Source organism: Pinus tabuliformis, chromosome J, assembly GCF_031772625.1.
Source record: "Pinus tabuliformis cultivar Carrire ecotype Pingquan chromosome J, CPIR1, whole genome shotgun sequence".
In the NCBI taxonomy this organism is placed as follows: Eukaryota; Viridiplantae; Streptophyta; class Pinopsida; order Pinales; family Pinaceae; genus Pinus; species Pinus tabuliformis.
In genome coordinates this window covers 680,300,985-680,316,791 of record NC_142295.1, presented here as the reverse complement: position 1 = coordinate 680,316,791, position 15,807 = coordinate 680,300,985, and positions in this window count along the sequence as shown.

The window sequence follows — 15,807 nt, the reverse complement described above, 5'->3', positions numbered from 1 at the left end:
TTTGACAAAGGAAGAATAAAATCCCACATTCCTTGTAATTCAACTATCTCTTCGTCATCGATTTGTTCTTCAACTGTTGACACTTCTTCTTCCTCCACATCTAATTCAACATTTGATATAGTATTTGGAGGTTTAGGATCAGAGGAAGGGTTTCTTTTGTAAGGTATAAAGGCTTTCCTTGAAGAAGTCTCAGCTACCTGCTTTTTAATGTTGACCATTTCATTGGACATGGTTTTAAGTACCTTTTGCAGACCTTCAAGATTAAAAGGATCTTTAGGTGCTTTATTCTTGGATTCATCCCTGGAAGTGACCTTCTTGGATTTTATTTCTTCTAATTCATTTTTCTTTTCTAAAGCTAAAATGTATTTTTCCATAGCTATGGCTTCTTTCATGTTTTCTTCCAAAGTTGGTTTGGCAGCCCTATCGACAAAAATAGTTGCATTCGAGGGAAGAGTAGAAATGTACCATTCATTTTAAACGTTAGTAATGGGCTTGGATGTCATTGTGATTTTGTTCATAAATTATTAAAACGTGAATTGAAGTCCTTAATTCGTTCTCTAGGTTTAGCTTTCAAATTGGAGAGGTCATTAAGAAGAGTAGTTGTTGATCAGTCATCTCCAAACTTGGTTAGGAACTTCTTTTGAAACGCATCCCAACTATTGATGAAACCAGATGGAAATGAAAAATACCAGGTTCCTGTTGATCCTTGTAAAGTATAAGGGAATAATCTTACAACTGTGTCTTCTTCTACAACTCCATTAAGATTTATGGACAACATGAAGTTATTTATGTGTTCTTCGATAAGAAGACCATCATTAGGGTTGAATTTTGGCAACCATTTTTTTGGATGTGTAGGTAATGGATTTAATGCTCCTATCATTCGAATGGCTCCTGGGATTTTCCATGGTCTTTGAGCCATTATGGGTATCTTTGTAGAACAATATGTACCAGTGATTAAAGGTGATTGGGTAGAGGAGGATTGTGCTCCTGTACCAGTCTAAATCACGATCTGGAGTGGTGAGGTGGATGATTGAGTTTCTGATGAAGATGATGAAATGAATGAGGGTGTTTCCAGTGATGATGAAAGAAACTCACTATGAATTTTAGAGTCTCATTTCTTAGTTTTCCTTTGAGGGTGAGGTAGAGGAAATTCAAATTGAGGAATTCCAAATTTTTCACTCTGTGATCTAGTTAACCTTTGAGAGGAAGGAAAATGTGAAGAATCCCTTGCAATTTATGAATTAAATACTAAACTTCAGGAGTTTCTATAGAAGAAGTTTGATCTAATTTCCTTCGAAAAACATTAATGGATTGTAAATATTTATTTCAAACTTCACGTCTAAGATTTTGGGATTTGGAATGTGACCAAGAAGTCAGAGGTGATGGTGAGGGAGTTTACTTTAAGGATGGATTTCTGATCTAGATTTTCTTGTCATTCATAGTCAAGCCCTCATTCTAGTGCCAAAATGTTGAAGCCTAGAAATTCGTTGTGACAACATGGGGAATAACCACCTGGTTCAAATATTAATAGTAGCTCCTTTTCCATTTGGTATAGTGGCTCCAACTGGGGATAATGGGACCAGTTTCCTAGAGATGATTGATTTTATAATGTTGTTGGGGTGATATAAGATATAATGTGGAATGATTCAACTAAGCATAATCTAATCTAAAATAATAAACACATGCATATATCTTAATCTAACATTATCTGACTATAAATATACCTGGGGATAAACTAAGATATGCGATCTACAAAGATGCCTCAAAGAAATTGGTAATAAATATCATTCAATTGCCAAAATAAATGAATTCATTTAATGATAATTATTTTGGATAAATAGTTAGACAAATCAATTGAGAAAACTATATCACATATAGTAATTTTTCATGTATTCAAAACGGAATCAGAGCTAAAACATCACACAAAAGTGCAATAATGCAGAATTATAACTCAGATTTTCATACATAAGACAATCAAAAGAAAGAGTATTGCTAATGCATAAACAAAACGCAATCATAAGATAGAAAGTACCATATATGAAAGGTCCTTCTCATGGACTCAGCAATATTGATCCAATTTCATCCAATCAAATACACTCTAAGAGTACAAAAGTGTAATTTCAGTAGAGCATACTCATTATTCAAAGAAAAATAGATCATGTTCCATTAATTTCATCAAAACCTTCCCAAAAATATAGAAGTGTAATGTCTTGAAAAGTGTTTTTGATAAAATTCTGGACCCCTCTCTAAATGCATGAGAAGGTTTTAAATACTAAAATACATGCCTCAAAAATATATTATTACAAAAAAAGTTGAGGAGGTTTCAAACAACCTTCCTTAGAGTAAGCAAAAATAAAACTAAAAATAGAATTAAACTAATGACAAGCTCCTTTCAACTTGAACTATCTTAGTTGGCTAACTTGATATTTGAGATTGCAAATGTTGATCATTGGTTTGAGCAGAGGTGGCTGGCTAATTGTGGATTTTAACTATCCAACAAATATGACATCTGACAAAGTTGGCACCATCTTTTGTGTAGAGGTAGTTAAACATTGTAGAGTCATCCATTGGCTATGTGGTTTCACAAGAAACTGCCAGTACGTCTCCCAATCCAATTTGGTCAACTGTTTAATTGCTTCTTCCTTGGTCCGCGCTATTTGTTTCCATTGTTGCTCTAGTTGTTTGATATTTGGTAGAAATCCTAGTATGAACTCTTTGACAAGGTTAGCACTGTGCAGGTTTTCATTAACGAATTGTATTATACTGTTTTTTGCACTTGCTTTTGTCAGTGTCGCCCTTTCTGCCTGTTTTAGTCGTGTATCCCAATCTATAAATAGAATGTCTTTATGGGATTCTTCTATTTTTGGTAGGTCAACCTTTCTTCCCTCATCAAACTCCTGTCAGGTGATAAATTCATATATATTTTTATGGATTTCTTCATATTCAAACCTCATATCCATCACTTAGTTTGTCAATTTATCACTTGTCTCAAAGTAAGCATTAATCTGTGAGATTTTTTGGCAAAACATTTCTTCTTGATGTACTAATACGGAATTTTTGACGGTGCTAGACCCGCCAACATGTCAAGGGGATCTCCCAGGTAAGAAGTCCCATTTAGACCTCATACTGTTTGGTGTAGGAGTCCCAACAATGGGTGGTAAGGTAATTCCTTGACCGCGGTGTCGCAAAGAGGCAAGTAGAATAACTGTGTCAACAACAAGGGTGTGAATGATGCAACGAGTCAAGGAAGGTGTATGAGAGGTTCCAACACTTTGAAAGGGGAAGGAGGTGAAGGTGAGTTCCAGGTTGAAAGGGATTAGTCCCAACTCAGCTAGGAACACACAACACAAAGGACATGCACAGCTTCTAGCGAAGCAGTCCACTCGGATGCGGCAGTCACATAATACAAGCTAAGATAACATGTACAACACTCATGGATCAGTCAAAGATGAGTGTGATAGTTGTTATATCAAGGTTCAAGTGAAAGGCCTTCTTGATGTCTAGCAAAGTAGTTGACACAAACAGTGACAACATTAACAGCATATGCATCACATTAACAGCAAGATTCATATAATTGCATGTGAATCAATTCATACACAAGTATGTAAGTTAAAAAACGCATATCATTAAAGCAACCGGAGCAGTCCAACTACAATAACAACATATGCATAAAAATGTGTTGGCTCTTATTATATAAAGAAGTGTAATTCACAATCATACAATACATCCATGTAAACCTGCTAGCCCCAACAATGGAACGTTACAGCCACATTTCCCTACTCCTCCAAAGAGATGTACTAGCTTCGTGCAGTGGAGAAGCCAAGGCACGTTATAATATTGTCCAGCCTTCTTCAAAATAGTCTTAGTAGAAGCTTGGCTAACCAAAAGCCTATACAATGAGTTATGAGGGACTATTTATAGCTAAGGGTGGGGTGACCCTTAACATTCCATTTTGTGACAATTCAACTACCCTCATGACTCTTCACCTACTCTATGACTGTTACATCCACTCTAGACACTTGACATGACTCAACATTACAATGCACATGTACCCATGTGAACAATGGCTCGAACAAGCCAAACTAGACATCATTCGGACTTAGAAAACCATAGAAGGCCAACTTATCGACATCCTCATGCCGATCAACAATGAAATATTGATGCCAAGATTGGTAGTCCTTGAGAGTATCCATGTGTTCTGCTATGAAATCTATCTGAAACCTAAACCTTGCCTCCATAGCATCTAGGTACACTGCTCGAGCTCCTCTGTCCAACTTGTCTGTGAGCATGTGCATCATTGTCTTTATTGTGTCCAGACCAACAACGTACTTGCGCATGATGTCTACACTGATAGGAAAGTTTGGGTTGGTGGTAGTGCGCATCAACTCTTCGAAGTATGAGTCAAGCTCCTGTTAGACCTGCTTCTTGGTCTTCACCTACGTGAGGGTCCCAAGTGATGGGATCACATGAGTGTGCACTATAACCTCCATGCTTTTGAATACTCATGCATGGGAGTCCTATATGCTAGTGATGAGTTGTGGTAGGTCGTCATAGTTTCATATCTGACTTTGGATACATGCTTGCAGCTCGACTGCATTGGCCTTCATCATCTTTGGCAAGTGAAGCGGGGCTCCCTTGTACTTCATCGTCCATCCCTATAGTTATCAACAGTAGTATGTATGTTCTTCAATATGCGTACTCTTCTTGCACATCGTTGTTGCCATCTGTGGAGATGAATGAATTCTTGATGCATGGTACCAAACTTGGAGTACAATGCTTGCATAAAAATGTCCAAGGACAATACTTCATCTAGTATTTCCTTCTTCAATTCAGCTCGGGTAGACATTGTCACAAAGTCTCCTCCCTACTTGGCCACCAATAGTTCCTTCGCCATTCGCTCATTCTCAGCTATGAGGAATCAAACACTAGAGCTAGTGGATTCATCATACACTCTAGTCACATCGGCCAAAGCAGCTGGGTCCTGGTGCACATCAGTCAAGATCACTAGTTCCTCAACTTGAGCTGGAGATGTTTGGTCCTCTAGAGTCGGCACTTTGTGAGACTGCTCAACTTTATTTTGAGATTCATGAAAGGAGATGTTGCGCATCTCTCTTTCTGGCTGTCCACTCATTGTCTGGATGCATTGAAGTAGGTGAGTCGACCTCTCTATGGTGAGGCATGAGGCCAGTGTCATGTTCCAACTCCTGCTACTCCATGCCTACATCCAACTGTTCAAGATCCTATTCTATCTCATGAGCAAATTCTTACCCCTACAACGATTCACCCTATCTGCCTGATGCCAGTGGTTTAGAAAAATCAACTACTTGTACAGGCATTGCTTTGTTTGTCTGAACATGATGCGCTCCCTGCTGAATTTGTTGTTGTTGCGCTTCCTTCTCATATTGGCACATCTCTTGTTCTTTTTGAAGTTGCTCCCTCAGCTCATGCAACTCCTCCTCTGCTTCTTCCATTCTCTTCTTATCCCTATTCCTTCACACAATTCGCTTGTTGCAATGCTTCCTCTTCTGTTGAATAGCTATAACTGCTTGTTCTACAAGTGGATCTGCTTGAAACTTGTATATTTTCTCCTCCTCCATGAGGTCGACAATCTTCCTCTTCCCTTTGTCGCGCATAGGTATGCTTGGTTCTTTTGCCTTTGTTATTGTTGCTACTACTGTTGGTGCTCTTTGTGGTGCTACTTCATGCTGCTTTGATAACCACTCTACAGCAAAGCCAACTTGTTCATTTGGTCTGGAGGAATTATAACAATATCTCCATGAGTCCTCGGCCTAATGAAATGCCCCATGGATCTAATTGAATTGAACTCTCATGCAGTGATCCTTCACAATGCATTGTGGGTCATACGGGTTCAAGCTTTGGAGATCAAACAGGTACTTCTTCATCTTTTCAGCTCCAAAATCCACTTGCTTGATGCTTCAGATCTCATATAACCCAATCCGCAATGGAAGAGTGGGCCAAGGTGGCTTCTTCTTCCACTGCAGCCTAGTTGTCAATCCTACTGAGATATGATACGCTACTTCCTGCATGATAAGCATGTCCAAAGCAAACTTTGGCAGAATATGCAGAGGCTTCTCTGCACTAAACACTCAGATGAATGTGCTGGACGGTGAGGCATACCAGTGTGCAATGCCTAACAATGCCTTCATCACTTCTCCTAACATGCAAGGTGGATCCTGTTTAAATATCAACCTATACACTGGGGTGAGAAAATGGTTGAACAATCGTATGATCACTCCTTTGAAGTTGCACTCGGACAATAACTTGAAATATGTGTTCACAACAGTCTCCATCGGTGACCATGCCCACTCTAAGCCTGGGAACTCATGTTGGGAACAAACTGCATCTAGAATGTAGGAAGACATATAAATCTCTGCATGCATGCCTTCAGGTGACTGTCAAGCCTTCATGACTTGCTCCTTCAGCTGATGAGCCAGTATGTTGGACCAGTTGCATGGTCTTCCTTCTCTAGCCCGTTGGTCCAGCATGACCACCCAACTCTAAGGGACAGTCTAAGTGCTCACTTAGCCACTCAGTCAACATGAAAATATTACCAAGTATTGGTATGCCTTCCTCAATATATTTGTCTTATAGATCTGATTGGTGGTCATCCTGAAATGAGCTGGCTCCTTTACCCAATCCTTCAGAATGTCTTTGAAGTGGCCTATGTTGTTGGGCAAGATAGTCATGACAGTCATGGGCTCAGTCATCTAATACATCTCATCGTAATATTGTGCCCAGAAGGTTGTAAGCTTCATCCAACTGACACTACTCATGGTCATCGTACCGGGGTCAATGTGAGAGACAATATAGTGAATCATATTCGTGCATGGGAACGCAGGGTACCTGCATGCAATCCAGTACAATCTAGACTTATGAATGTTCACATACACTTGATGGTCTTCAAGGTCTTCCCCAAAAGTACCTGCGAATGTTTCATTCACCTCTTGCCACCTCAGTTTGATGTCCTTGTCTAGATACAACTTTGTATCTTCATAGATCGGCAAACCAGAGGACATCTTCTTAGTTGTTGCTCCAACTGCCATACCATCAGTGTCCTAATATCATGTTCTCTTGGAAGTCATTAAGAAATATGAACACCTGAAAGATCTGGAAACAAGAAATGTGTCAGTGAATACAAAGAAAAATCGAGGAAGGAGACAGCACATACCTGGGAAATTGTTGATGAAGATTACACAAATTTAACTCGGAGGTTGAGTGACTGACTACCAAAACTGCACAGAAGGTAGTTTGGACTATCTGGGAGGCTAGACTGACTACTTGATCTATGAAATGTGCAATCCATTTGGGCAATTACGTGCTGGGATTGCCCAATGCATAATTCCAGTTGGGAAGGACTGCTAGCCCAGGGATAGATTTGCGCAATTCGTTAGGCTAAGCAGACACTATCCTCCAGGAATGCGAAAAATAGTCCAGGAGGCCAATGTTGGGCTAGAATGTGAAAATATGGAGAGGAAGGTAAGCCTTCCTTCCCCAGATTGCGCAATACAGCCTTTGCGAAGGCAGAGCCCGGGCCAATGTTAGCCTGACTCGCCCATGGGAAACTGAAAGCAAGTAAGTCGATGAAATGCATGGGGACACTAAGTGATAGAAAAAGTGATAAACAATGCATGAAAAACAAGAATGGAAGATTCAACAAACAAATCAACATGCATGTGGGTGAGGCCATTCGCTAGTTGGGCAAACGTCTGTGCAAAACAACTTCATGCATGTGAGAACAGTGAGATAGTGATGCAAACTAAAACAGAGCTAGGAAAAGCTATAATATATTTAAACGACATCATGTGTTCAAATAAATCATGCAAACAACACTCACACAAGCGAATACATAAAAGCGACAAAAATGCTGAAAAAGACAAGTTGAGGCCACTTACCCGTGAATAGTTGAGCCGGATGTGTTGTGGGATGTCAGAGCTCCAAGATTGATGTGAATGAATGAGCTCTGATGTGACGAATAAATAAGTTTTGTCTCATGACGCATAGGCCACAAATCTAGGAAAAAGTGACACTTGGAGGGAAACTTCTAAAACAACTTTGCATGTAACCCTCGGCTACTAAAAATAGCTCCCTCAATCATGGGTTGAATTTTGCATGTTGTATCTTGCTATTTCGAGAAAATCAAGTCATGTATGCATGCAAGTCAAGTTTCCTTGGTCCCTGGTGGAACTGGTCAACCGAACTGTTCATGCATGTAGTTACTCAACTGCCTAGGAAAAATGTGCATTCCTAACTGCGATCTGGGTTGATTGTCCAAGGGGATTGCATAATTTCTAGGTAGAGTAGTTGATTGCTGCCCATATTTGCACAAATCCTGGGTTGAACAGCTTGCTGCTGGGAAAGATTCCCCAAATCTTGCTGGGAGGGTTGGCTGGCAGGATTGTGTAATCTTGGATCCCAGCAGGTTGTCAAAGAGGATTTCACAATTCCTGGAGGGAAGGCTAGTTTGCCTCTAGGAATACACAATTTTCAAGGGTAATCTACTCAAATTGTAGCTGGATCAAGTCTGGGTGAGCAGCGTGTAAGGGGAATGGATCAATTGTGGTCAACAGGCTGCCTTTGTGTGAGGAAAACACCTAAAGCTTGAGTACTTGATGAAGCAAGACAAAGTGTTGTGTAAGGTTGGTAGTGAGGCTCCAAAACAGGCTAAGGCGAAATTTTGGAGGGTGGTTATAGCCACTACAACACTTGGCGACACACTGGTAGAACTCAAACTTTCTGAATGGACCTTGTTCGTGAAAAGCAAGTCTAACACCTCCGGAAGTATTGTTCAGCTCTTAGCTCATCTTGGTTTCACACTAGCTTGATTATAGGATGTACCATCTGCAAGATTGTTGGTCAATTGACACACATTCCAAGTCAAGGAAACATTTTTGTTTTTATTTGGGTTGAGGGGTATATAGGTGCACACGCAGTATAGTCGTCAGAGTCTTAGTTTCATCTCTGGTGTTGCTCCACTTCCAATAGGCCCAGATAGTACCCCGGTGGATTCACATAGGAACACAAGCATGGCTCCGCTGCCAACAAGCCTGGTTAGTACCCCAATGGAGTTACTTGCATCACCTCCCTACGTAGGAAGCCTTTCTCTTCTTTCGCCTTATTTATTTTTCATTTTGAAATTTTTGACTTTTCATTTTCACTATGCATAACACTTATTCATTTCAGAGGCAGAAGATGGATCCCGACTTATTGAGAGCAGAGGAAGTTGTTCTAGTAGAGAAGTAGCTTATTATATCTCTGAGGTGCCTATTGAGGTTTTCCCCCTCACCTTACTCTACTTGACTGAGCTGACAAGGGTTAACTCAAAAAAACAATCGACTAGAGAAGGTGACACTAGTTAGCACACAAGTGTTGTGTTTTCACCAAGGTTCACTTTGAACAGTACATATTTTCCTTCGACGTATCATGGACTAAAGTAACAAGTTCATCATACAAAAGCCAAATGAAAAATAACCAAGTAGTGATAATTGTACAAGCCCTGTTGCACTTTACCTAGCTTGTTTCATGAGTCACACATGGTTTCATGCAAACTAACCTATGAATGAAACAAGTGAAAAAACTAACAATCAACAAAGCAAAGCAAGAGCATAAGAAAAAATGAAATCGAAACAAGTAAACAAACAAGCAAGAAAACAAAGCATATAAGCAAACAAGCATGCAAGAAAACAACTAAAAGAAAACACTACTCCTACTCCTACATTAACGATGCATGGGCCTAATCACGTGAAGTGATACTTCCAATGCAGCCACTAGCGCATTGGTAGACCCATGTTGGTGAAGGCTTGGTCCACGAGCAACCCAGTGATGCAAACCAGCAAGAAAGAAAGATATAACAATGAATACAACCACACTTCGTGTTCCAAAGTGCCCACGTAACATAAGTAGGTGCAAGAGCATGATGGACAGTCCATGGACTTCTCATGGTGTTGTGTGACACTACGTGCAAATTTGAAGCATAAGCACACTCTTAACTATGACATGCAAGCAAACAAAAGAAACAAGGACAACTTGCGTCGCGAATGAGTGCTTGCAATGTAAGACTCCTCCAATGCATGAGCAGTGGGATTGTGCAGTTTGAGTGGAGGAAGTGTGATCTGTGAGTGAGATGGATATTTAATACATACACATGAGTGATGAGAATCCTTGGGCAATTAAACGATTTCATGATCAGAAGTGATACTAACCTCAAGAGAGTGAGGGCCTGACATAACCATCAACTCAAGCTGAAATGCCTCGATAGACTTGGGTGTCTCAACTTCATCATCAAGTAGATCATCATACACCAGCGGCTTCAAAAGATCAACTGCTATAGATTCATGATCATGATCAACTTGGAAGCAAATGGATCATGACCACCACGATCAGAAAAATCAATGAATTCTTTGGCATACTCATGATCAGATGAATCAAACATAGGGGTAGATGAAAAGCAACTCATCCTCTATGTTCCCGGAAAATACAAATAAAGGATCAAGTGGATCTTCAATGGATAACTTATCCTCTCTATTATTGAATGATGGATTAACATCCGGTGAGTCTTGTAAGTGATCAACAATGGGTGCATCCGTGGATGAAGACACACATGCAAGATCATGGATGGCAAGTTCACCAAAGAGGTTAGGAAAGAACGGAGGGGGTTCGGACGGAAGAGAGTCATCCTTCGTTGAGTGTTGATGTTTAATAACCCACTCATACTCTTTATGAATGACAGCGCATGTTGGTTGTGCAACACCAACTCTGTTAGTGGGTTGTTCCTCGTTCACAACAAGTGAAGATTCTGGAATGGACGAACACAAGACATCATCATCTGGAGGAACACCTGAGTGTAAAGATAGAGGTGGAAGAAAAGAATGCATATGGGAACTCGAAGGACTCACAACCAAATCTGCGTGAAAATTGAGTGGAGTGATGTTGGGAGAGTGTGAAGGATGAACAGGTGCACAAACATGATCCTCATCATTAGTGGTCGATGGTGGAACTATTGAATGAGAGGGAGTTGGACAGTCCATTGAGACAGTGCCTTCTCCCACATGAGATTGCGCAGTTCCATCAACGAAGAAGGTTGAGTGACGATTGATCTCAAGATTTCTCTTGGGATGGGTAGATTTGTTAAGACAATACTCAAATTGGTCCTAGAGATAAGGAAACTTCATCTAGCTCCTTAAAACTTGAAACTACAAGTCACGGAAGTGCTGCCAAAAATCAATAACAGATTCATGCGAAGCCCTCTGTTGTTGTAACAATTTCTGGTCAAGATGGTCTGGATCAAAATGATAGAATGTGTATTCAATAAGATCACAGAAGTGCTCAAATGAGTTCACGGTGTCAGCTGGTAGGCTGAGCACCCAACGAAATGGAGATTCACGAAGTGTGTATGCAAGAAACAAACTGGCCTATTTGTCAGAAAACTCATCTTCCTCATGAATGATGGAAAGAAAGCTATGTAAGTGCTCAGGCTAGGCCACTTCACCTTCACCATCATATGTGTGAGTGGACAACAGATCAAAAAGCTTCCCTGAGATTGAGACATCTTCACAATTCGAAAAACACCTCAGGGGAAGAAGAATGCAAGACTCCATGAAAGATATGCAAAGGTTCAAAACTTGATGAGAGGACACTGCTTGTCATCAGGCCCTCCTTCTAGCACTAGAAATGTTGATGGTGTTGGACCTGTGAACATGTCAAGGGGATATCCCTAATAAGAAGTCCCTATTAGACCTTAGATTGTTTGGTCTAGGAGTCCTAGCAGTGGGTCATAAGGTAATGCCTTGACCGCGGTGCCTCACAGAGGCAAGTAGAATAACTCTATCAGCAGCAAGGGTATGACAGATGCAGTGAGTCAAGGAAGGTGTATGATACGTTCCAACACTTCAAAAGGGAAAGGAGGTTAAGGTTAGTTCCAAGTTGAAAGGGATCAGTCCCAACTCAGCTAGGAACACACAACACAAAGGACATGCACAGCTTCCGACAGAGCAGTTCACTCGGATGCGGTAGTCACATCATACAAGGTAAGATAACATTTACAACACTCACGGATTAGTCTGAGATGAGTTTGATGGTTGTTATATAAAGGTTCAAGTGAAAGGTTTGTCTAATGTCTGGAAAAGCATTCAACACGGACAGTGATAGAATTAATAACATATGCAACACATTAACAACAAGATTCATATAATTGCATGTGAATCAGTTCATACACAAGTAAGTAAGTTAAACAACACATATCATTAAAGCAACCGGAGCAGTCCAACTACAACAACAACATATGCATGAAAATGTGTTGCCTCTTATTATATAAATAAGTGTATGTCACAATCATACAATACATCCATGTAAGCCTGCTAGCCCCAACAGTGGAATGTTACAGCCACATCCGCCTGCTCCTCCAAAGAGATGTATTAGCTCTGTGCAGTGGAGAAGCCAAGGCGCTTTATAATATTGTCCAAGCCTTCTTCAAAATAGTCTTAGTAGAAGCTTGGATAACCAAAAGCCTGTACAATGATTTATGAGGGGTTATTTATACCAAAGGGTGGGGTGACCCTTAACATTCCCCTTTGTGACCATTCAACTACCCTCATGACTCTTCACCTACTCTATGATTGTTATATCCACTCTTGACACTTGACTTACACTTGACATGACTCAACATTACAATGCACGTGTACCCAGGTGAGCAATGGCTTGGACAAGCCAAACTAGACATCATACAGACTTAGACAACCATATAAGTCCAACTTCTCGACATCCTCATGCTAATAAACAATGACATATTGATGCCAAGATTGGTAGTCCTTGAGAGTGTCCGTGTGTTTTGTTGTGACATTTATTTGAAACATGAACCTTGCCTCCATAACATTTGGGTACACTTCTCGGGCTCCTCTGTCCAAATCGTCTGTGAGCATGTGCATCATTGTCTTTAGTGTGGTCGGAACAACATCATACTTGTGCATGATGTCTATACTGATAGGCAAGTCTGGGCTAGTGGCAGTGCGCATCAACTCGTCGAAGTACAGGTCAAGCTCTTGTCGGACCTACTTTTTAGTCTTCACCTGGGTGAGGGTCCCAAGTGATGGGATCACACGAGTGTCCACAATAACCTCCATGATTTTGAATACTCATGCATGGGAAGCCTGTATGCTAGTGATGATTTGTGGTAGGTCTTCATAGTTCTAGATCTGACTCCGGATACGTGCATGTAGCTTGACCACATTGGCCTTCATCATATTTGGCAAGTGAAGTAGGGATCCCTTGCACTTCATTGTCCATGCATGCATGATATCAACAACAGTATGTATGTTCTTCAAGATTCATACTTTTCTTGCACATCACCATTGCCATCCATGGAGATGAATGACTACTTGATGCATGTACCAAACTTGAAGTACAATGCTCGCATAACTGTGTCCAAGGATAATACTTCATCTAGTATTTCCTTCTTTAGTTCAACTCGGGTGGACATTGTCACCAAGTCTCCTACCTACTTGGCCACCTGTAGTTCCTTCACCATTCGCTCATTCACAGCTATGAGGAAGTGAACACTGGAGCTAGTGGCTTCAGCATGCACTCTAGTTGCATCAGCCAAAGCAGTTGGGTCCTGGTGCACATCAATCATGATCACTTGTTCCTCAACTTGTGCAGGGGATGTTTGGTCCTCCAGATTCGGCACTCTGTGATACTTCCCAACTCTATGTTGAGATTCATCAAAGGAGATGTTGTGCATCTTTGCTTCCGGCTGACCACCAAGGATCTCAGTGCCTCTTTGGTCATTCAAGACTTTCTCATCATCTGGATGCATTGAAGAAGGTGAGTTGACCTCTCTATGGTGAGGCATGAGGTCAGTGTCATGTTCCAACTCCTGTTAATTCGTGTCTACATCCAAGTGTTCAAGATCATGTTCTATCTCATGAGAAAAGTATTACCCCTGCGAGGGTTCACCCTATCTGCCTGATGCCAGTTGTTCAGAAGAATCAACTAGTTGTACGGGCGCTGCTTTGTCTATCTACACATGATGTGCCCCTACTGAATCTGCTATTTTTTCACTTCCTTATCCTTTTGGCACATCTCCTATTCTTTCCGGAGTTTCTCCCTCAGCTCATGCAACTCCTTCTCTACTTTTTCCATTCTCTTCTTATCCCTTTGTCTTTGCACGATTCGCTTGCCGCGCTGCTGCCTCTTCTGTTGAATAGCCATAGTTTGTTTGGTCTACAAGTGGATATACTCAAAAATTTTATCTTTTCTCCTCCTCCATGCAGTTGACAATCTTCCTCTTCCCTTTGTCACGCATAGGTATGCTTGGCTCTATTGCCTCTGCTACTACTACTACTATTGTTGGTTCTCTCCGTGGTGCTGCTTTATGCTGCTTTGCTAACCACTCTGCAGTGAAGCCAACCTATTCATTGTTTCTAGAGGAATTATAATAGTATCTCCATGAGTCCTCCTCGGCCCAATGAAATGCCCCATGGATCCAATTGAACTGAACTCTCATGCAGTGATCCTTCACAATGCAATGTGGGTCATACGAGTTGAAGCTTTTGAGGTCAAACAAGTACTTCTTCATCTGTTTAGCTTCGACATCCACTTGCTTGATGCTCTGGATCTCGTATAACCCAATTCTCAAAGGAAGAGTGGGCCAAGGTGCCTTCTTATTTTACTTCAACCTAGCTGTCAATCCTGCTGATATATGATATGCTACTCTCTACATGATAAGCATGTCCAAAGAAAACTTTGGCAGAACATGTGGAGGCTTCTCTACACTGAACACTCAGATGAACGTGCCAGACGGTTAGGCATACCAATATGAAATGCCTAACAATGCCTTCATTGCTTATTCTGACATGTAGGGTGGATCTTGTTCGAATATCAACCTGTACACTGGGGTGACAAAATGGTCAGACATCTGTATGATCACTCCTTTGAAGCTGCACTTGGAAAATATCTTTAAATACGTGTTCACAATAGTCTCTATCAGTGACCATGCCCACTCTAAGCCCAGGAACTCATGTAGGGCACAAACTTCATCTAGAATGTAGGAAAACATGTAAATCTATGCATGCATGCCTTCAGGTGACTATCGAGCCTTCATGACTTGCTCCTTCAGCTGATGAGCTAGTATGCCAGACTAGTTGCATGGTCTTCCTTCTCTAGCCAGTTGGTCCAGCATGACCACCCAACTCTGAGGGAAGGTCTCAGTGCTCGCTTGGCCACTCATTTGACACGCGAATATGACTAGGTATTGGTATTCCTTCCTCAATATCTTCATCTTATAGATCTAATTGGGGGTCATCCTGAAATGAGTTGGCTCCTTTGCCTAATCCTTCATAATGTCTCTGGAGTGGCCTCTATTTTTGGGCAATGTGAACGAGGGAGTCATGATAGTAATGGGCTCAGTCATCTAATACATCTCATCATAATCTTGTGCCCAGAAGGTTTCAAGCTTCATCCCATTGACGCTACTCAAGGCCATCGTTTCGGGGTCAGTGTGAGAGACAAACCAGTGAATCATGTTCATTCCTGGGAACACGGGGTACCTGCATGCAATCGGCTACAAGCCAAACTTATGAATGTTCACGTACACCTAACGGTCTTCAAGGTCTTCCCAAAAAGTATCTGCGAATGTTTCATTCACCTCTTGCCACTTCAGTTTAATGTCCTTGTCAAGATATAGCTTCGTATCTTCATAGATCAAAAAACTAGAGGACACCTACTCAGCTACGGCTCCAGCTACCATACCATAAGTTTCCTGAGATCCTGTTCTCTTGGAATCCATTGAGACAG